The following is a 23,111-nucleotide window of genomic DNA, read 5'->3' as shown; positions in this document are numbered from 1 at the left end:
GCTTCAGGAATGTTTAAACCATTGACCTTGAAAACATTATCCTCTTACTTGGGAGATAACGAAGATGAATCCGTAGTGTGTAAGACCACTTAAGTAAAACGAGCGGAACAGACCCTAGAAGTAGACAATATTCATTCAATCATGTTTACACCCATCCAATGCACTCTTACCTTGGGAGAAGTGTTAAAATCCAGACCATATTTATGGAATGATGTACAAAAAACCCTAGAAAAGGTGAGGATAACGGGGCTGATAAAAATAAAAATAAAAAATTGAAACATAAAATGGACAACAAAGATATTCGATATGTTCCAATGAACAAAAAGTCGAAGAATACTATGAAGGGAAAGAAGGAAACACAACCCTTCCAGTGAAATATAATGACATTGAAACCATGGCAATACTAGATAGTGGAGTAAGCATAACCATAGCCACGAAAGCAGTATGGGAATCCTGGGGACAACCAGCCATTAGACAAACTCGAATGAAATTGCTATTGGTTGATGGACACATTGAAAGACCCTTTGGACTGCTTGAGAAAGTCATAGTTAATTCCTGTGAGATTGAATATCAGCACACTTTTGCCATAGTAGACTTTGGGAAGAAACTCAATTATAAAATCATATTGAGAAGACATTTTATGCGACAGGTACAACTTATCCAAGATTGGCAAAACAATTATATGTACTTGAAGCAAGTGGGATCTATAACAAGGGTTAATTTAAAAGATCACACTTATAGAGATGTCTTGAAAACACCCACACAAGTGTTTGATTCAGTTTCTTCGGCTGAAACTAAGCTTCTCTCTTGGTTAAACAAAGACACTTCTATTTGGATGTGCGGAGCCTCAGAAAACGAGAGCTTAAAACGAGAAGAATGTATCTTAGAAAGGGATTGCACAAACGAAGCATATGTACCTAAACCCTTTCTAGAGCATTTGTTTGATCCATTTGAGTGGACTCAAATTCTAGCGACAGATGTATGTGTGAATCCGTCGATGCCTACTCAATTTTGCAATGAGGACGGCTATGCTATAATTCCTTTACAAATGATCTCAACCCTCCACATTGAAGATGAAAGTGAGGAACCCAAGGACTTGATGAAAGCTTAACAAGTCTTTTCGGACCTCTACTACGATGCAACTGATGAGTTAGATGAATACTCAGCTACCTCAGAAGATTCGGGGTCAGAAAAAGAACACGTGAGAGCTAAGCTACTCTTGAAAGGAGGGCAGGAAAAGTTTTTTGAATTTCCTAACCAGAAATCGAGAAGACAAAAATGGTATAGACAAAAAAGAGACACCAAAAACGTAAAAACAAGACCTATGCCATCAGTCTCCAGTAGAACACAATTCCTAATGTAAATAGATACACATGATTGTGTCAAGGACAAAATCGCTGGCAGATACCCTTGAAACGAAAATCTAGAAATGTCAAAAACATCGAGAAAAACAAGGAAGGATACTCAACAAGCAAAGTCAAACAAACAATGACAAGGAGCCAACCATGACACAAGTTGAGCGAAAAAAGAAATATCAAGAGATGAAAAAAGCTCTGAAGGAGATATATACGACCAAAATGGAAACCACACAAGAGGATGGTAAGGATGTAATGAGTGTTCCATCCCATTACAAAAAGTATACTCTCCAAGATTGAAAAATCATAATTGAACAACCTGTTAGGGAATTACAAAAACAGGGTGAGTCCTACGAAGGGCCCGAGAACACAAAAAAGATAGAGTTGGCTGAACCAAGGGAAGAACCTAGGCCTGCCTACATTGCAAATGACCTAACAGAAGATGAAGAAGAGATTTTACTATGCTTACTAAAAGAATACCAAGATATCTTTGCTTGGTCTTACAAGGATCTCAAGGGTGTTGATCCAGAAATCTGTCAACATACCATACCCATGAGAGATGATGTGAAACCAAATAGACAAAGGCTATACACATATAATGAAACATTTGCCAAGAAAATCAAAGAAGAGATTGAGAAATTAAAGGAAGCCGATTCATTTACAAAATTGAACACACAGATTGGATGTTTCTAATTGTGGTAGTACCCAAGAAGAATGAAAAATTACGAGTGTGTGTCAATCTCAAAAAAGTGAATGCAGCTACCATTAGAGACAACTTTCCTCTTCCAATCATTGAGCATGTTTTAGAACGAGTTGCACGGAAAGAAGCTTACAGTTTCTTAGATGGCTTTTCGAGATACAACCAACTTTTGGTTGACCCAAAAGATCAACATAAAACTGCTTTTGCAACAAAATGGGATATTTTGCCTATCGGGTTATGCCTTTTGAGTTAACTAATGCTCCAGTGACCTTTCAAAGATTGATAACCCATGCATTTAAATAATATCTTAGGAAATTCTTGGAAGTGTATATGGATGATTTATGCGTACATTCATCAATCCGGGCTGATCATTTTGAACACCTCAAAAAGGTATTCGAAAAATGTAGACTTTATAGAATTTGCCTAAATCCTGAAAAGTGCACATTCATGGGTAGACAAGGAAAAATTCTTGGACATATACTGTCTAAAAATGGCATAGCTATTGACTTGGATAAAATTCATGTTATTGCTGATTTTCCTAGACCAATAACAGTAAAGGGGGTTCAAGCCTTCATGGGGTATTGTGGATATTACAGACGGTTCATTTATATGTACACTATAATTGCAAAACCCATGTATAGCTTGATTACACACTTTGAATGGACAAAGGCATGTGAAGAATCCTTCATGAAGCTTAAGCAAGCTCTCACCTCAGCTCCAATATTGAAAGCACCTAATTGGAATAAGATATTCCACATACATGTAGATGCTTCCAATTTTACTATCGGTTGTATACTAGCTCAACCAGGAGACGGGAAAATTGACTTTCCTATTTCTTATGCTAGCCAACAATTGAACATGGTAGAAAAGAATTACACTGCCACTGAAAGAGAAGGATTAAAAATGATCTATGTCGTTAAAAAGTATAGACATTACCTATTAGCCAACAAGTTTGTGTTCTTTGTGGACCACCAAGCCTTGTTGTATTTGGTCAACAAGCCATACAGCACAGGAAGAATAGTGATATGGTTCATCATTCTTCTGGATTTTGATTTCACTGTGGTTGTAAAAAAAGGCACTACACATCAAAGAGCAAATCATTTGTCAAGGATTATTTCAGGAGAATCCCCTAAAGTGGTAGACAATGATCTATTGGATGCCTATTTGTTCTCTGTGGAAATGATACCTCGATGGTCGAAAAACATGGTATCATTGATAACCATAGCTCAAGTGGATTCACAAATACCACTTTTTATCACAATCGGATTAATTGAGCAATCCACTATGTATCAATTACTAGCTGGTAGGCTATACAAAAGATATCGAGATGGAATATTGCTCTTATGCATTAATCCTGAAGAGAAAAATCAGTACCTAAGTCAAGCATATATTACCATAGTAGGACTTCACTTTGCAGAAGATCAAACTATGCAAAGAATCTTGAGACTTGGAGTATTTTGGCCAACTATGAGGAGTGATGTTCGATCTTTTGTAAAGGATTGTACTCAATGTCAAGAACAAACACCCATACCTCATGTAACATTGTTTCAAATGTCGCCTGCTCCTAAGTGGAGTAACTATCTGGTTACTTACTTATCAAGCCGAACATTTCCTGAGGATATGAGTAAACACCATCAACGAGCAATTGAAACTCAAGCAAGAGATTATGCTCTTATTGGAAACCAATTGTATCGGAGAGGTAAGGATCAACATTTGCGTCTTTGTGCAAATGAAGACAAGTATATTCCGATTATAGAACAAGCACATGCTGGATTAGCTGGAGGTCACTTTTCTAATGAGACCACCACAAGAGAAAACTTAATGGCAGGCATATGGTGGCCAACACTTTTTGCAAATTCCAAATAATATGTTCGAAGGTGTGATGCTTGTCAAACGAGCAAAAATGCCAACACGTGTAGATAGCATGTCCTTAAGACCAATGATGGGGGCTAGAGCTTTCACAAAGTGGAGTATAGATTTTGTTGGGGCAATACAGCCACCTGCTTATAGAACCCAAGCTCAATATATCATTGTAGCTACGGACTATTTGACCAAGTGGGTCGAGGCTAAAGCAACTCAAAAGAATGATGTCAAAACCACTGCCGCATTCTTATATGAGTATGTATTCATGAGATATGGACTACCAATAGAAATTATCAATGATCGGGGAACTCATTTCGTCAATGAGGTAATCAATTATTTGCTTAATAAGTTTATGGTCATCCATAACAAATCAGCTCCCTATCACCCACAAGCAAACGGACAAGCTAAGCATATGAACAAAATTCTTAGCTCGATATTGACTAAAGTGGTTAGTTCAGGATGGACAAACTAGGAAATGAATATCCATGCAGCTCTATGGGCTTATCGAGTTTCATTCAAAACAGCTTTAAATGCTACTCCCTTTAACTTTGTTTATGGTCTTGATGCCATATTGACTAGAATTTCTATTGCTGACATTAAGGGTAGCTAAGAATCTTGAGTGGACTGGACATGAATTGTTAGAAAGACTAGAAGATTTAGAAAAGCTAGATGAGCAAAGGCTAACTGGCGTAGCTCACATCTATGCACAAAAGCGGAAACAAAAATAGTTTTTTGATTCCCATCTAATAACAAAAATCTTCAAGAAAGGGGACTTAGTTTAAGTCTACTCCATTAAGCAACATATTCCCAAGTTTAAGAAAAAGGGAAACGGACCATTTATCATTGAAGATGTATCTCCAAGTGGAGCAGTAAAGTTGTCCACCCTAGATGGTGAACCAATGGCTAATTGGATTAGTGGATGCCGTTTAAAGAAACACAATTTTCCGCTAACCAATGAATTGTTAGAAAGAATGCATGCAGCCAAGCATAGGAAGATTAAACGACATTAGATTATTGATGAAGCCCAAGAGGGAGCTCGACTTTGGGTACTCAAACGAAAAGCTTCTCTCAAGAATCAACAAACACCTATTCCCATCAACACTGTGGAAATAGATGACCGACAATGGGAATTATTGAAAGATGTCGTGTCAACAAATGAGGAATGGTTAGATGGAATGGACCTGCGCATCAAAGTACAACTCAACAATCATAGCACAAATGTATTGGTCGATACAGGAGCTCGAGTAAATGCAGTCAGTTATTCCACGTACAAGAAAGCAACAAGTCAGTCTTTGACAACAGGAATAGCGACTATCAAAGGATGCAACAAGAACCCAACACCAACATTGGGAGTAGTCAACTTAAATGTGATAGTACATGGATGTTCATGTCCGCATTTGTTTATATGCTTACCAGATGAACACATGAATGAGACAATGATTCTTGGAATCTCATGGATACGGACGTAGAAGGCAGTACCAGATTGGGATACAAATCAGCTCAAGCTATCACCTAAAGGCGGACAACTCATTGTTCCAATTTCACCAAGCAAAGAGGAATGGAAAGTAGGTTACCAACAGAGTAAATCACGGAGCAATCAATCTTCTCCATCCTATTGACAAGAAAATGCTACAAGTAGCATGCAAGGAGTCAGGAAAATCTAGGTACCAAAAGCATAGCTTAAGGACAAGCCGATTCAAATCTGGGTGCCCAAAGCATCATCGACAAAACCAAAGAAGGGTTCAAAGGACAAAACACAGAGATGAGCTTCTCCGAGCAAGGAACCTAACTTAAAGAAGGGTTCAAAGGACAAAACACAGAGACGAGCTTCTCCGAGCAAGGAACCTAACTTAAAATGGATTTGGTAGAAAAAGGAGCACTTATCTTCTCCACAAACTGTAAAACCAATCAAGCAATGGAGAGTTAAGTCTTAGAAGACTTCACACACCATTCTGCACCAAGCAAACCAAGCTACCAATGGAGACAAAAAGCTCGACAACAACCATTACTGGGACCTAAAGCCCATGCAATCAGTATGTTGAAGAATCCTGATGGTACAATCAAACAGAGAGCACACAAGCTACCAGATTTGCTCTTTGGAAGAAAGCATCAGAAAGCCTCGACATCATAAACCCTTGAGTTAGTTACTCAAAACCAGCTCTTGCACAACATATTGGTTTGAACTGCATTGATCTTCAAAGCATGGTAGATCCAACTACGGCTATGCATAAGACACGATTGTTCAACCCACGCACACAGTCGTCCCAGAGTACGCCATCTAGGAGGGGTGGAAAGGCACTAAGTAATTAAGGGCAATGTTTGAAGAGGGAGGAAAAAGTTCGATGTTAACGTGTGAGTTTTTGTAAAACTACCTAATAATACCCTTATAATTCATCATCAGGGAAAAATTCACTGATAATACCTTCCTGATGAGTGTAAATAATGTATATACTATCAAAAAATCATCAAAAAATAGTCATTTTTTGTTATTTTTCATCATTTTTCTTGATAATGAGACTTAAAAATGGAAAAATCCAACAAAAACCAATAAAGCTGTGTTTTTCAATGGATTTTCTTAATTATTGGGTTTTCACTTTGCTTTTATTTTAGCGCATTATTTTCTTTGATTTTTTCAATAAACAGGTCAAAAATTAGCTCAGATGGAAAAACGGAAGACACGATGGTGACCAGAAAGACAAGGCGGAAAAGGACGATGGTGACCAAAAAAACAAGGCGGATAAGCACGAAAATTTTCAATGGAATCGGAAGATGGAAGCGGGGAGCCTAAATTAAGCGGCCATACCTACTTTGGCAAAATTCTTGCAGAATGAACTATAGGAATCTGATCGGGAAAATTTTTGAGTCTAACATAGATTTCATGGCCTAGTAGGACTAACGGGAGAATCTGTAGAAAAATGGTTTGGAAGTCCGGGTATAGATATCCCAGGTAGGCTAAAACCACCTCATTTCACTTGTTACCTTTGTAAAGAGAGATTTTCGACCTCTTTCGCGAGTACTTTCCGGAGTCTACAATTGCCCGTTTTCAGTGCCGTTTCACACGAGACATGAGGGGTAAGTTCTTTACTCATCAACGATCCATTTTGTACGGCCGGTAGCTAGTCTCGGTAGCTAGTCTAAACCCTTAGAAAAAACCCTAGAATCCGAGCAGTGCACGAAGACCTACGACCAAAAACTGACCATAGCGGCCTATTTGCTCGACCAAATTGGAGGAGATTTGAACTCTAGCATGCCCTAACATAATAGACTTTTCTATATCATTAATTGACCATTCGGCAAGGGTCGAGGGGGTCCCCAGTAGAAGAGCTAGGTTTTTGGCAGATGCAAGAATTTGGTTCTGACTCCATAGACAGCTTGCCTACGAGGTTTATATACAATGTAAATGATTGGTTTCGTGAAATCAATCAAGCAAAGCCCTCGAAAAGAAAAAAACGGCTTGAAGGCTACAAAGCGTCAAATTCGACATACGACGTGAAACTGACTCCAAATGAGCCAAAAGTGGATGAGTTGCTTCACGACTATGTTGCGGACAAATCCAAAGCCTCACAAGTGACAAACCAACTCAACAGGCAGTGTAGTCACAAAAATCAGAGATTGAAAGAGTCGACAAAGCACAAAGTGATGTCGGCAAGACCAAACTTTACCAAATTCAATTTAGGACTTGTTTTAGGTGTACAGAATGTGTTTAGATCAAAATTTTAAGTTTTGCAAAAAAAATGTGACTGTTGTAAGTAATCGCAACTATTTACTTTTGCACTATTTTTGCTTGGAAATTGTATCATCACCTCGCCTATCATTTGTACACACCTATTACATGCCAAAAATCAAGTATAAGACAAAATGATCACATATAACTTGGAAAAGTGCCAAAAAACGCAAGGAAGTCTCTGCAAGCCAATTTCTGAGTTATGGACCACATTTCTTGATCCAAATCACCTGGTATCCCATATACAAGGTCTATACAATGCCTAGAACCAAGTTGTACCAAAAAATGTTGAATTTGGTAGCAAAGTTAATAATCGCGATTATTTACTTTCATGCCAAAATGGGAGAATTTTGCTATTTTGCCATCATACATCCAAAGTACATTATGTGTTAAGCCACTAGCCCAGTTTGAATCAATTTGGAGCTTAAAATCCCAAATTTCCTTTATATCTACTGTTTCAGAGACCTAAAGCCAAAATCGGTACCATTTTCACCCTATGCATCCGAATGAGCCCATATTTCACTCAGAGTATGTATTTGGTATATACTTCAAGCCTGCAAGGCCAAATTTGTAAAAAGTTGAAAAAATTACTCAGTTGTAAATAATCGCAATTATTTACTTTTGTTACAATTTTTTGTTTTGACTTTACAATTTTGTTCCTTGCATGTTTTTATGCATCTATGCTTGTTCAAAATTTGATTTGAAGAAAATTGGACCAAAATTGGTAGCATTTCAGACTAAAGGACATTTTAGAGAAAAATTTGTCAAGTCTGCTAAGTGTGACTCTCTATTCATTCAATAGGAGCCATGCAAGCAGTAGAGAGGGCCAAGAAGAAGCTCAACCAAAAAGAAAAGTTGCAAGAGCTACCAGCATACAAACTGGACCCCGATTCAGTCAAAACTGCCAAGGCAACTTATCTTTCAAAAGAACATCTTGAAGAGCATCACACCATAGTATGCACTAGAAGATTCAAGAGCAAAGAGGGACATCAGGTGGAGCTGCAGCTTCTACCAAAAGAAGTGTATGATGTCGCTGCAAAGCCCGAGACCAAAGAAGCCAACCGAAGGCTAGGGCTCAGAGATTTCTATGAACGAGAGCCGTGCGGAGTGGACTTTCAGAAAGCTTACGAGCTTTTGTCCACAATCAAAGAAGATGGAACCGCTAATATTTCTGACCCCCAAGGTAATAAAGTTGAAGTAGTAATTACCAAGGAGATAATGGCAGAAGCACTCAGACTGCCCACAAAAGGAACGACAATGAGGGTAAGAGACAGAAAAACGGCTGGAACTTTCACTAAAGAAACCACCGCAGCCACCTTTGCAGACCTTATTCACAAATAGGTGGAGGAGCCCGCAAGGTTATACCATCATCATTTCCATTTCCTTGCTAAGAGGCCGCCAAGGTATACCACGCCCAATCATGCGTTTGCCACCACCTTTCGCAAGTCCTCAAGTCAACAACCAGGCAACCGATTGACCACGCACAATATGTTTTGTCCACATTGAAAGGGACAAAGAAGGAAGGAAAGATCACATATCTGGGTGCACCAGGAGTTTTGACCAGGATTGCATACTATGCCATCGGCATGGCCGCCAACCTACCACCTGCCCCATATCAAAAGACTTGGATAGTGTTAGCTCAAACATCTCCTCGAGCTACAAGATCTACCAAGAGATCATACAATTCAGATGAAGAGTCTGTTGAGAGCTCGCCGCAACGGCACATCAGTGAAAGCTCGGATAACAAAGAAAGGAGATCGCGCAGTGAAGAAATAAAGAGAAAAGCCTTGGCAGCACACCAGGAGGAGCCTGTGCAAAAGCAAGCCCGGTTTGAAAGAGAGAAACACTCGTACCAATGCAGTCAAAAAGCACAAGGAAAGGACCCGAAAAAGTGGGTGCCTATTGGGGCTTAAGGGACCAAGAACCAAGCATCACACCAGGAAGTAGGCTGAAGAACCCATAGAAGTACTGGAATGGATGTATCAAGAGGCACAAGCTTTAAGGCTGAAAGAAGCACAAGAAGCAGCAAGTAAAGCGACACAGGTGGCAGAACAACAAAAGAAAGCAGAGGAAGCCATTGCACAAGGAGAAGCACAACATGCTCAAGGTGATGTGTCTTCCCGCATCTCTTCTCCTGTTTCCGAACACCACAAACACCGGCATTTAGAACCACAACAACTGAGCCAACAAAAGAAGCAGAACCTCAACAGGAAAAAGCGGTTGAATCTACACAAGAACCTGAACAACAAGAAGCAGCGGAATTAGCACAATAAGCAGTTGTATCTACTCAAGAGCAACAAATAGAGAAAGAGCCAGAGACAGAAAAGGCAGCCAGTCCTGCACCAAAAGAGGACACTGCAAAGTTTGAACACACAAGAGAACAAGATGCCGAGGAAACACCCTCTACCTCAACACAACACGAGAAGGCCGAGGCACCACCCTCTACCTCAACAGAAAAAGATCAGCAGCCACAAGGGTAACAACACCAACCAGCCGTCATGATGCAGCCAAAGCACACGCAAGAATATGCAAAAACATCAAGACAGTTAGCAGGAAATGAAGACTGGCAGTCAAATGACAAAGTCATTATGCAAGTTAATGAATATGCTAAGCAAATGCAGGAGATGACAAAACGACTTCGCTCAGCAACACTTGGCCGTAGCACAAGGGCCAAAGAGTTAGAGATGGTGATTGATGCACTCCAAGGGGAGCAGGACGACAGACTCAATGTCATCACTAATCTACAGAGGCAAGTGCAGGAGTTGAGAGCGGAAGCTGAACAACATCATCTCGCAACAGAGAAGCAACAAAAAGAAATGAAGGAACTAGGTGAGTTGCTCACAAAACCTGTCAAATGCATGCAAAGCAAAGGATGATCAGCTGACGGAAGTTACAAATGAACTTCTAACTACAACCTTATCAGCTCAAAAGATCCAGGTACAGTTAGATGTAGCCCATGCTTCCCTACAGTACTCAGAACAAAGAATCAATGATCATGCGATATTCTTGTGGCAAATACGAGAAAATCTAGCCGTCTTCTCGATCAAGGGAACATATGAGGTCTACAAGGTGTTAGGAAAGAAAAATAAAGACCGCAAACTAGAGCTGAAATTAGAGCAGTCTCAGCGCAGAGACCTGGCCTTGATGCGGGTCCAAAGAGAAGACGAGCTGCTGAAGGAAATAGCTGAACTCAAAAGAGTTAACCAGCTATTGAGAGAGGGACGCCCGAAAACGCAAGAAGAGGCAGGCACTTCCAAGCAAACTCATATAGAAATCCCCTCAATTTCATTCACCGAGATGGAGACAAAGTCAATAGTAGAGTTGAGTAATGAGGAGGAGTTTCAAATACCCATTACCGAAGCAGACACAGTGTCCATGGTCAAACTCCCAAAGGCTGAAGAAGATGCATTGAAAGAAAAAATTACACAAGAGGTAGAAAAAATTACACAAAAATTACACAAAGGCTATATGGAACCTCCAACTTCCCTCCTTTTTGATCCGGTTTTGAAAAAATCCCAAAAATTTGAAATTTTTCAAAATTTTCAAAACTCAAATTTCATCTTTTTAAAACCCCCCTAAAACTATTTTATGGTCAAAGAAGCATTTTTTGATCTCAAAAAGTCAAAACGTGCACCCAAAAACCTTAAAATTCAAATTTTTTAAAAAACTTTTGAAAAATCCTTTTTTGCTATCCAGAGCTCCCCCAAAAGTAGTTCTTAGGCAAAAAGTGATTTTCTCTCTCTAGAACCCCCCTTTTCCAACCCCTCCTTGGTTGCAACCATCACACTCATCCTCTACTCCAACACTCTCTCTCTCTACACCATCTCCATTGCTGCAGCAAGGAAGCTCCTCTCTCCTCCCCTACCACCTTCCATTGCCACACCAAGCAAGGGTTATCCACCTTCTCCTCCCAGTGCCACACCAAGCAAGGGTTGTCCACCTTCTCCTCCCATTGCCACAAGGGTTAACCACTTTCTCATATCACTTTATCCCACCTACATTGTAGCAACAAGCAAGGTTCTTCTCCTCCTCCTAGTTTTCTTTGCTCAACCATGGCCAACTCTACTTCGCAAAGGCGGCCAAAGGATGAGGTCACAACACTTGCATGCCACAACACTAGAGGTGTAGATGATGAGTGGGTGCCACAAGAGTTCACCAAAGGTGCTTGGGTATACATGCAACTATCTGCTGTCGGCCCTCTTCGTGTGCGAAATGGTGCAAACTTGGATCTTCATTGGAAAGGAAAGCTCCTTGGCTTCAAGAACCGCAAAGACAAGGGGACCGTAGCCATTGTGCAACATGTTTTCTCAATGTCAACCATGCACTTGCAACAACCACCTCGATTTTCAACACATTGTAAGTACATGTTTTGAGAATACAAAGCTAGGTGTGAAATCACAGTGTAATGTTATTATGGATTCATACTTAACATTTGTCATGCATTTATAGTCATATTTCCATCCACGTTGGTGGAGGAGCAACCACTACATAGTCTCTTCGGCACATTCAATGCTATACATGCGGATATTGGAGCAATAATGTTCCCACATCTTTGCCCAACCAAACTGGTTCAAAGAAGGATTTTCTTCTATTCTCACTCCTATATTGTCCCTACTTCTACACAAACATTTGGAATGCTTGAACCCATCAAAATAACTTCCTTATTAAGTATGGAGTGGCCGGTCCTAGATTTGTGGTCGGTAGCATCTTTCAAGCAAAAGATGATAATGGATGTCCAAAACTCTTTGAAATACTCTAAAGCTTCTAGGTCTGTGGGCTTGAGTTGGTGTTTGCCTATTCATTGTTTTGTGCACATTTTTAAAGAGTTTGGATTTGTGGAGACTACCACAATGCTTGTATGTAAAGATGTGCATTACGAGGAATTAGAAAGGCTTTTAGAAGAGGACTGGGGTTTTGTGGAGGGCATGCACAACGAGGACCGGTACCGTTGTAAGGTTGGAGCTTCAGGTATTGGAATGCGCTATTTGAAATTCCGCACCTCCTTGTACATACGATTTCACTATGATCATTGGATGTGTAAGCTTGGAGTGTGGACTCCCTTACAGAGTGTAGACGGCACTATTGCAAGCTTTGACATTGCAGTGAAGATGCCCAACGATGCTTTGGAGGAAGTCCAAGTGAACAAGCATTGGACTCTCAGTAATGTTCGAGAACATTTGGTTATTATGGGTTTTGAGGCCCTTCAACAAGCACAATTTCGTTTACAAGGTCACAAAGTGAGAATCCTTCCACCGCATTTTCAATACATCATGGTTTGTCGATCATTGGATGCTTATTGAATGAATGTCCGCAGATTGGGAAGAGAATGGAAGACAAAGTGAAGGTCGAGGAGGACTGGGGGATGGATGGAACTATGCTATCGATCTTATAACTTTGTAACTCTTGCAATTTTCAAACTGATCCCCGCTGTAATCAACATGATTTGCTTCGGCAAATCATGCCTTTGAATATAATTTTTTGCATTGGGATGAGAAATCATTTTTTGGTGAAAGTGCCTTTTTTTTAATGTCTTAAAAAAAGGGTCCATTATAAAAGGGGGGCCACCTAACTCATTCACTATTTTCACTTTTGCAAGTCTTGAGCTCCTCCACTCTCTGTCTACACCCCAGGCTAGACATGGATGCTTCCACAGCCTCTGCATCTGCAGCCACATCCACCCCTTTGTCACGCTTCATCCTCTTCCTCGAGGACACCAAATACAAAGGGAAGTTGGACCTCCACACCTTTTTTACTCGTCTCCCTGACCTTGATGCCACAGTTGCCCTTCACATGGATGCATTTGCCGAGATTTTTGCGTTCATGGACGAGCACATCATAAAATATTCTGTATCTATCCCCCCACATGTAGGGATCTGGGTGCCTTGCGATCTTTTGCGCTATATACACAAAGGTGATCGCCCATTCTCCAAGCGGTTGCAACGATTCCAAGAAATTGCAACCGATGCAGGCCATTACTTGGACGAGCAAGCCCCGGGGGTGTCACCGCTCAAGAAGCGCAAGTTGGGGGTGGAGTACCTTTCTCGGCTCGCAACATTTATCTTCTTGGTGAGCGAGGAACCTGATTTGGAGGAGCTTCACTTACCACACCTTCAGGTTGGGTCCTTTATCAAGGACACCAAGGAGCAGCAGGTTATCCCCATGAACCCTATAGCGGAAGGAAAGGCACACCGGCTCGAGTACCCTAGGGGTCTTCAGGAACTGGTTGAGAAATCCATAGTTGCGGTTGGCCCTAGTGACACTCTAGTGCCACTACCACTGACAGATGTGGCTATCCCAGAGGTAGAAATCAGCCGCTTCTCCTCAGTGTCAGTGGATGGGGAGGAGTATGTGTTCCTGCATGATTTGGAGAAAGCATTTGGCCTGCGCATGGATGAATTCTTGAGGGTGCCATGCAATAGCAGCAAATGTCCCTTAGACAATACGCCAGATACCCTAGAAAGCAAGCTCTTGCCAGATGGGGACTCTGTTGCTGACACTATTACAGTTGTATGTGCGGAGGTCCTCGCAGTAGAGCAGTTGCACGTGGCTGATGAAGAATTCCAAGCCACGCAAGCCAAGGTTGAGGCTGCTAGGATGCCTATGCCATTATGCAACCTCCCATCTGATGATCCAAAGGTCGTATCTGTGGTGCATGGGAGCATTGACTTGGATGCAAAGGGCAACAGGGAGGAGGACGACAAGGAGCAGGAGGTAAACTGTATCCTAAATTTCATGTTACTATTTTATCCTTCATTGTATTTTTTCTCAACCTTCATCGGTTTATGACAGGATGTCGTGGACGTTGACGATTTTGCTGCAAGGACGGGTAGCAAGCGAACGGGCTTTGGGCCTCAAGCTTCCCTTGCGCATTACCTAGGACAACTCCCCCCTGGCGATGTGGCCATTATCCATAATGAATTTACTCCCCAAGCCCATTTTATGACTTGGTCGTTAAAAGCTTTGAGCAAGTTTTTGTGTTTGAGCACCATTGCTCAAATTGCGCATCAAGTGTTCCTAGTGCGTAGATCCCTTGTATGCACAGCGTTTGGCACTGGCTTTCGTGGTAAAGTGCTTGCCTAGATAGGGATACATGCTTCCATTGGCTCCACTGACCCAAAGGCCATAGCGCACTCCCTCTTGACTGGGGAGTTGCCTTACGCGTAAAATAGGCGCCAGGAAATGGTCAAAAAAATTATGAACTCCTCAGATACATGATGTAAAATCACCGTTTTGGAAGTAATCAAAAATATTTGAAATTGTCTCTCTATCTTGCAAATTCTTTTGAATGTGATTTGTCAATCTTGAAAATTGTTTCAATTGGTGATATGAAAATTGTTTTGATAAGTGACTTTGTAATTTCAAGTTCTGTATGTAGTTTCAGTCAATTTTAGTAAATTTAGGTATTTTATGTTCCCTAGGGGGTAGATAAGCCTACCAAGGGCCAAAAAAAGCCTGGCCACAAGGGCGCGCAAATGGCCCATCCATCAGTTTTGGATGGGCCATTTGCGCGCCCTTGTGGCCAGGCTTTATTTTTCCCCTTTTAGGCTTATCTACCCCCTAGGATACTTACAAAGCACAAATTTATTGAAATGAATTGGTTTTGCATCATTAATTTAGATGCACCCTTTCTATGGCAATTCCAGCATATGTTCACACTCAAGGACACTAGAAAATGTGAAATCAATAATGAAATGAAGTTTCCAGCACACTATCACCTGCTTTAGCTCTACCTAGTACACCCCTGCACCAAAAAGTCCAATTACATTGGACATTTGAAAAATCCAAATTAATGTTGCATAGACACTTGGTTTCACAATATGCTTTTTTTTTTTATATCCTATAGGGAATTCAAAGCTTGAAATGGCCAAAAAAGGGTGTCCACAAGGATCCATGTAAAATAATGTTGCAAAACCAATAGGTTTTAGTAAAGTTGTGCTTTTTAAGTACCCTTGGGGGTAGATAAGCCTTAAAGGGGGGAAAAAAAGCCTGGCCACAAGGGTGCGCAAATGGCCCATCGAAAACTGATGGATGGGCCATTTGCGTGCCCTTGTGGCCAGGCTTTTTATTGCCCCTTGTAGTCTTATCTACCCCCAAGGGTACTTAAAAAGCACAAATTTACTGAAATTGACTGAAATTACATACAGAACTTGAAATTACAAAGTCATTTCATTACAAAGATAGTAGACACACTAGACACAACTGTTGATCATATTGTCATTGGAAAGTCAAATCATTACAAAGATAAGGGTGTGCAATACAAAAAGAGGGGTAACTTCGGCTAATGCTCGAAGTCTCGTCGCAATCGACGTGCAAGCTGCATATCTTTTGGTTGTATTGTCACTCGCTTTGCATGTATGGCGCATAGGTTTGTATCTTCCAACACCGAAATGATGTGGGCCTCTGTAGCTTCTTGAATAGCCTCTAGCGCTATTGCTTACATTCTATACTGATTTCCATAGCTTTGAAGCACCTCCTTCATAGTGCGAGCAAAGGGGGCGCATTGAATCAAAAGCTCCGTCGTCTTCTGGTAGTGGCGGATTTCTGCAAATGCCCTTGCTATTTTTCGGCGCCGCTGCGGTTGTCTTGGGGGCACTTGCACATTTCCTGGCGGGCGGCGTTTAGGCTTCTTGAAAAACTTAGACTTGCGCTTGTTTACATGCTTAGGGGCTGGTTCTGCAGCCTCTTCTGATTCTTCCTCTTCCCTTGGCTGCCGATCTTGTTGTGTGGCCTGGCCTCGAGGCAATGTCTTCCCCCCAATGGCCACCCAGTGTGTGCGCGGTATTTTTTCTCGCAGCCATGGTGGCTCACTCTCTGATTCAGTGTCCGTATGGACCACCCGAGTCCTAGATGGTCCTGCTTGTGTTTGGTGGCCCGACGGCTGCTCCCTATCGGACTCTGTTGTTTGCTGGCCCTCTTCCTCTCTCCAGCGCTGGGCACGTTGCTTCATTCTCCTTCTAGGTGTTATATCTTGAGGAGGTGGAGATTCAACAGTCCTCGATGACTCTCGTGCCCTACCACCATGCCCACTACCAAATGAGTTCCTGGAATGGCCAGGCGTTCGTGGCCGTTTTCTTGTGCCTTTAAGCCATGACGGCTTCTCACATCCTTGGAGGGTGTTTTTGTTGGCAGGCGAATGCTCTTTCGCGGTTTGTTTGGTGCGCTCCATTTCGTTGGTAAGACCTCCCCTGTTCTTAAGAAATGAGTGGTTTATGAGAGCATGCAATATTTATAAGGGCCCATTTAAAAAGGGCCCTATTCACACTAATTTTTTTTTAAAAAGTATTATTTTTTAAATAAACATGTTGCTAAGAGTTGGACCCTGCGTTCACGTTTAGTGACTCGCGTAGTATCCACTTTGATCCTTGTCACACTCTGCATCGCCGCCATGCAGCATGCTTGGTGGGACCTTGCGACATTTGCCACTTGTTGCTATGCTCTTGACGACTCCATTTCCGCACTTCAATAGCAATCTTGGATTGTCGCGCAGGCTCCATTGTGAGCTTATGAGCAAATGTTGTGCGAAAAAACCAATTGAACATCTCCTCCAAATAATTGGATTGCACCATTCCACCACCATGTCGAGTATTTTTGAAGTACACTCCCCTTGCTCGATAATGGGACTTCTCCATGCCTTGAGTGCTAAAAATTTCAAGCGATCCATACTCGTGCATAAAGAATGCGCCATGCGCAAACAAGATATGCTGGTCACATGAGTAAACTATCCACATTATTAAATAAAAACAATTCCTTGTAATGAATACACCATGTAAAATGACTTACCATGTAATGTGTGATGTTATTTTCACCCCAAGAAAGGGTGAAGACCTTGGTAAAATCCGCCAAGGCTTCTTGAAATGATTGGCGTTGTTCTTCTGTTGTGCTGTTAAGGCCCATAAGCTTGACCATTTTATCAAAATGTGCCCAAATTTGCTTGCGCTTGTTTGCAAGCTCGCCATTTGAATCATTGTCGGTAGTAGCTTTGCATAACTCCTTCCAAAGCTCCCAAAGGTTACCTGCCTACTAGTTGGAGCTGTTTTGAGCATCATATCGACTTGGCTTTCCTTGGAAAACTTTCTTCAAAAAGTGTCTAGCTTTTTGTCCACTCATTGACACTTGTTGAGCAATTTCATGGGCCTCCCCTGTGTTCTTTGCAGCAACGATAGACACATTTCCATCGTGACAGCCAATGGAATTCAAGAGTACCTCCACTCTTTCGATCGCTTCCTGGGACTTTTCCAAAGGTTTCATCGTGAAAGCATAGTCAATGTGGAGCTTCAATAGCCTATTGAAAATGCGCATGAATGCGTGTAATGTACAAAAATGTACATTCGATAGAGGAAATCGAAAGATTGGATTCCAAGCGTGGTCCTTTTGATCACGGTCTGGGGCATTGAGCATGGGACATCTCAAAATAGACTCTTCCCATTCTCTACCTTCATCTCCGACATCACGACAATCTAACCCTTGTTCTCCATGCCCTTGCCATGGAAGCATGGATCCGGCCTTTGCAGTGCTCTTATGTGATTTTTTTCCATTAGGTTTGTACCCTCGAGTGCAAAATGGACAAGGCATGAGAGAAGAAGCCCCTTGTTTGCAGCCAAGCAAACACTTTATAGTCTTCAAATCCCCACCTAAGTGCCACTCCATATCATAACTACCAAAACCCTCAATCTCCAACTTCTTACCTCCAATTTGGGAGTGTATTACTTCTGTGATCCATGGAGTTCTCTCAAAAATCCATGAAAGTACTCCATTAGTCTCTTTGGGCACCTCAATAGCACCCAACCACCAAATGTCTTTCTCTGATTGCACGCTAAAAGATGGGGTGGGAGATGGCTCTACTGAATCCCTTCACTTGGTTTGCAGAAGGGCCTTGTTCATTAGAGTGACACTTAGCCTCTCTAACCTTCGGCCTTTCACTATTTGACACTCATCGAGTTTCAGCACAAAAGCGACTTTTGTGCCAAGCACTACAAAATAAATGGTGCTAAGACCTTAAACATCAGAGTCTATGATAAGAATAATACCAAAGAAAAAAGTAAAGTGTGTCACCTTCTTCAGGTAACTCGTAAAATCTAAGCATGGCTTCTTGAAGCCCTCTAAGATCCACGAAAATATTGTTCCACATTGTGTAAGGAAAGCCCTTCTCCGAAGGTCTTATGGATTGTTTCTTACCTTTTCCCCTTGTCTTTGTTGCGCACGAAGCATAAAGGGAAGTTGGCATTGTGTCCTCAATGTGTAGGTATGTCCCAATGCGGGAGAACACATCTTTGTTTGTGGCCTTCTTTGCGAGCTTGACCTTGTGAGGAATGGGAAATAGGTTTTCCACAATGCCATGTTCTTTGAGGGCATCCTTTAGGAGTTGGAAAATAGCCTGATAAGCTTTGGTGCTGATTCCAGCTTCATCACAAGCTTGTTGAACATCATCATCACTAACCACATTTCTTAATTTACGCATAAGGTCCTTGGTGACTGCATCCTTAATGTGCTTACCATCAGGTGATTGTAAGATAGAAATCACGTCCTGGGTATTGAGACAACTAGTGAAAAGGTTGACTCGATCATCTTGGCTTGTTCCACCGCATGCCTCCTGGATGAAGTTTCTAGCAACAAATAAACATAAATGTTAGAAAATAGTATGAAGTAAGAATGCATCATGCAAGTAAAGACCAAATCACCTTGTGGTTGTAACTCGTTGTTTGCGTGCTCCTCCCGAATGTGCAAGAGTTTCAATGGATGAATACGTGCGTTTGCATTCCCTTGCACCAAGGGGTGTTTCTTTCAAGTATGTGATGGTGTTGGTAAGCTTCTGGATGTGGGACTCCTTTTCTTGCATTTGTTGTTCAAGAGTTTTAACTACCCTTTCCGAAGAGGCAACACTCTCTTGTAATGCCGTCGTCTTGAGGTGAAGAGCTTGACATTCGTGCATCCACATATGCAAAGAAGCACCTGCACCCATACACAACCGCTTGCAATAGCCTAACAAACCTGCTTCTCCCCTCCCAAGAAATTGAAGAAATGTGGAAAGGCTATTAAACGGTGGATGGAAGTGGCTTATAGGATCGTAAGGGTACAAATGGCCATCCACCCAAATGTCAACATTGGTCTCACAAGCGGTGCGACGTTCCTGTGATGACCTTTGATCACCTTCACTAGTGGTCTTCGGTGCAAATGCCGTGGGTAAGAGAATATGTATGCTTTTGGTGTGTGGAGTACGTGGTGGTGGAAGCAAACCATTTGTGATGTCTGTGAGCACCATGGAAGCTGTTGTGTGAGGAAGCAAATGATGAAAAGATAGAGGGGGAAGGGTAGAGAGGTTAAGAAGATGGGAAGGGAGAAGGAGGGAGGGGAGGGAGGGAGAGATTGGGGAGGAGGAGGAAGGTAGGGGCAGGGAGGGAGAGGAGAGGGAGAGGGAGAGAGAGAGAGGAGGGAGGGAGGAGGAGGAGAGAACAAAATGTTTATTACTTTTTGGGGGAAAAGAGTTTTGAAAAAATGGACTTTCTAAGCTTGTGGGTTAAAAAATGGGTCAAACAATGATTTTTGGATATGTATATATGTTGGGAGGGAGTTTTAAGTTAGAAACAAGTAAAAATGATTATTTTTTTTTAAAGTCAAATTTTGTCTCTTTGTGACCCACGTTTTTGCTAATGTGGACACACCCCTATGCTTCCTTCACTTTAAAAAAAGCTAGAGAGAGAAAGTAACCCTTTAGGTCCACATCCTACATTTGTCTTTAAAAAAAGCTAGAAAAGCCTACTCAAAACTACCTTCTTCAATGCCCTTGCCCCCTAAACCCCACACAACATTAGCCTTAATCCCTAAAAATTAGGATTCCTTACAAGGCCCATGCAAGGTTCATATTTCTCCTAATGTGATTCTGTTAACAAGAGCACCTGCGACCCTGCAAAAGGATCCTACCTTTTGTCATGTATCAAGAGTAAGGACCTGGATAGCATATAAGACACTACTAAAGAAGCGGCCAACTTGGCTGAATTACCCCAGATTGCCTGCTCCAGAAAAGGGGCAGCCGACTGAAGAATACATTTTGAAAACCCTAAAGGATGCCATGTCATTCTTTAAAAGTATAACAGATTTGTCATGTGCTATGCTATACAAAATCTGCAAATGTTGCTCACCTGCATCGAAGTGTTCAATGAGCCAGAGCAAGCAGGTGCCCCTTGGATGTCATTCCTCAAGGGTAAAAAAAGGGTTGTGCTATGATCTCAGTGGCCAACCTTCCGAAGAAGTCCTCTATGGCTTCTACGCCAGGTGTATGTTTCTACCTTCTCACAATATGCTGGCGTTCGAGGAAGCGTTCTACACGGGATTCATTACTTGGCGAACGAAAATATTTGGGCCAGTGATCAGCAACGTGACATCACGATTTGTAGGCTACTCAACAATGGAACTAAAAAACAGAGTCACTATGCAGTTTTTGCAAGTGCCCGATAAAGAGGAAAAAATCAGGTACCAAAATGCACTCAATGCGCTTAATGACCACCTTGCCAGCCATCAACCCGAAGACTACTTCAGTCCATAAAGCTGTGTCAAGGGACGACACAGACGAGGAGGGGGGGAACGTTAGCAGCAAGCTAACACAGATACCATGGATACCATTTTTCGAAGTTCTCATTGTAAAAACCTTGTAATTGATGAGCCAGGGCTACAAGCTTCTAGATTGTATCAACCTATCATTACCCATCTTTGGTAGAACTCCCAGATAATTAGTTTTGACCACCACAATCCTTGGCTAAGGTATAAAAGCCAATTTCTGTAAGTTATTATTAAGTTTTGGATAATGAAATACACAGCGTGAGCTAATGGTGTTCACTTCTCTCCTTCTCGTGCTTCCTATTCCCTCCCCGGTTGTCACATTGCAGTCGTGTTTGTTGCATTGCAACCGCACATAAGAGCTCTACACATTGACGTAAGCACATCATAGTATATCGTAGCTTTTGGCATCGTCGACCCACAGTCTGATTTCATCAGAATTAGGAATTTACACTTCAAAATTAAAAACTAAGCATAGATGGGGTATTGGGACATCATTGCTAAGCATTTAGATGCACTCTGGGTCGAAAACCACTAGGTCAAAAATCCACTTTGCTGTTAATAATCACGATTTTAGTACTTGACCTAAAGTGGGGTTTGAGACCATAAGCATGTGTGCTTAGGTCTTATAAACATGTCTTAGAAGTTTTATTACGTTTGGATGTCATTTGATGCTGTAACGGATGTGATTTTTTTGCCGATGAGTGATTCACTTTTAGTGATTTCAGTCACTTGAGTGTAGCTTGAGTTAGATGCGAGTTGTTAGTTGTTTTCCAAGAGATTGACAACCTCTTGTAGCCTCTATGCACTAGTTGAGTCAGCTTCGTCCCATGGATTGACAATTTAATTGTGGTTCTCGATAAAACTGTAATAAGATAGGATAGTGAGGTTAGACACCCATCCCACATTTGGCACCGTTGTGCTATGATCTCAGTGGCCAACCTTCTGAAGAAGTCCTCTATGGCTTCTACGTCAGGTTTATGTTTCTACCTTCTCACAATATGTTGGCATTCGAGGAAGCGTTCTACATGGGATTCTTTACTTGGCGAACGAAAATATTTGGGCCAGTTATCAGCAACGTGACATCACAATTTGTAGGCTACTCAGCAGTGGAACTAAAAAACAGATTCACTATGCAGTTTTTATAAGTGTTTGATAAAGAGCGAAAAATCAGGTACCAAAAGACACTCAATGCGCTTAAAGACCACCTCGCCAACCGTCGACCCAAAGACTACTTCAGCCCATAAAGCTGTGTCAAGGGACGACACAGGCGAGGAGGGGGGAATGTTAGAAGCAAGCTAACACAGATACCACAGATACTATTTTTTTGAGGTCTCATTGTAAAAACACTTATTATTTTGATGAATCAAGAATATTGTAACTCCTAATTTTCGGATAAACCTTGTAATTGATGAGCAGGGGATACAAGCTTCTAGATTGTATCAACCTGTCATTACCTATCTTTGGTAGAACTCCCAGATTATTAGTTTTGACCACCAAAAACCTTGGCTAAGGTATAAAAGCCATTTTTTGTAAGTTATTATTAAGTTTTGGATAATGAAATACACAACGTGAGCTAACGGTGCTCACTTCTCTCCTTCTCGCACTTCTTACACCCTCCCCGGTTGTCACATTGTAGTCGCGTTTGTTGCATTGCAATCATAGCTAAGAGCTCTACGCATTGACGTTAGCCCCATCACAGTAATCCGTAGCTTTTGGCATCGCCGGGGTATTGGGACATCATTGCTAAGCATTTAGATGCATCCTGGGTCGAAAACCACTAGGTCAAAAATCCATTGCTGTTAATAATCGTGATTTTGGTATTTGACCTAAAGTGAGGTTTGAGACCATAAGCATGTGTCCTTAGGTCTTATAAACATGCCCTAGAAGTTTCATTACGTTTGGATGTCATTTTATG

This window comes from Adiantum capillus-veneris, chromosome 9 (genome assembly GCF_014529385.1).
Source record: "Adiantum capillus-veneris isolate H3 chromosome 9, ASM1452938v2, whole genome shotgun sequence".
Taxonomy (NCBI): domain Eukaryota; kingdom Viridiplantae; phylum Streptophyta; class Polypodiopsida; order Polypodiales; family Pteridaceae; genus Adiantum; species Adiantum capillus-veneris.
Note: the sequence above shows the minus strand (reverse complement) of the source record.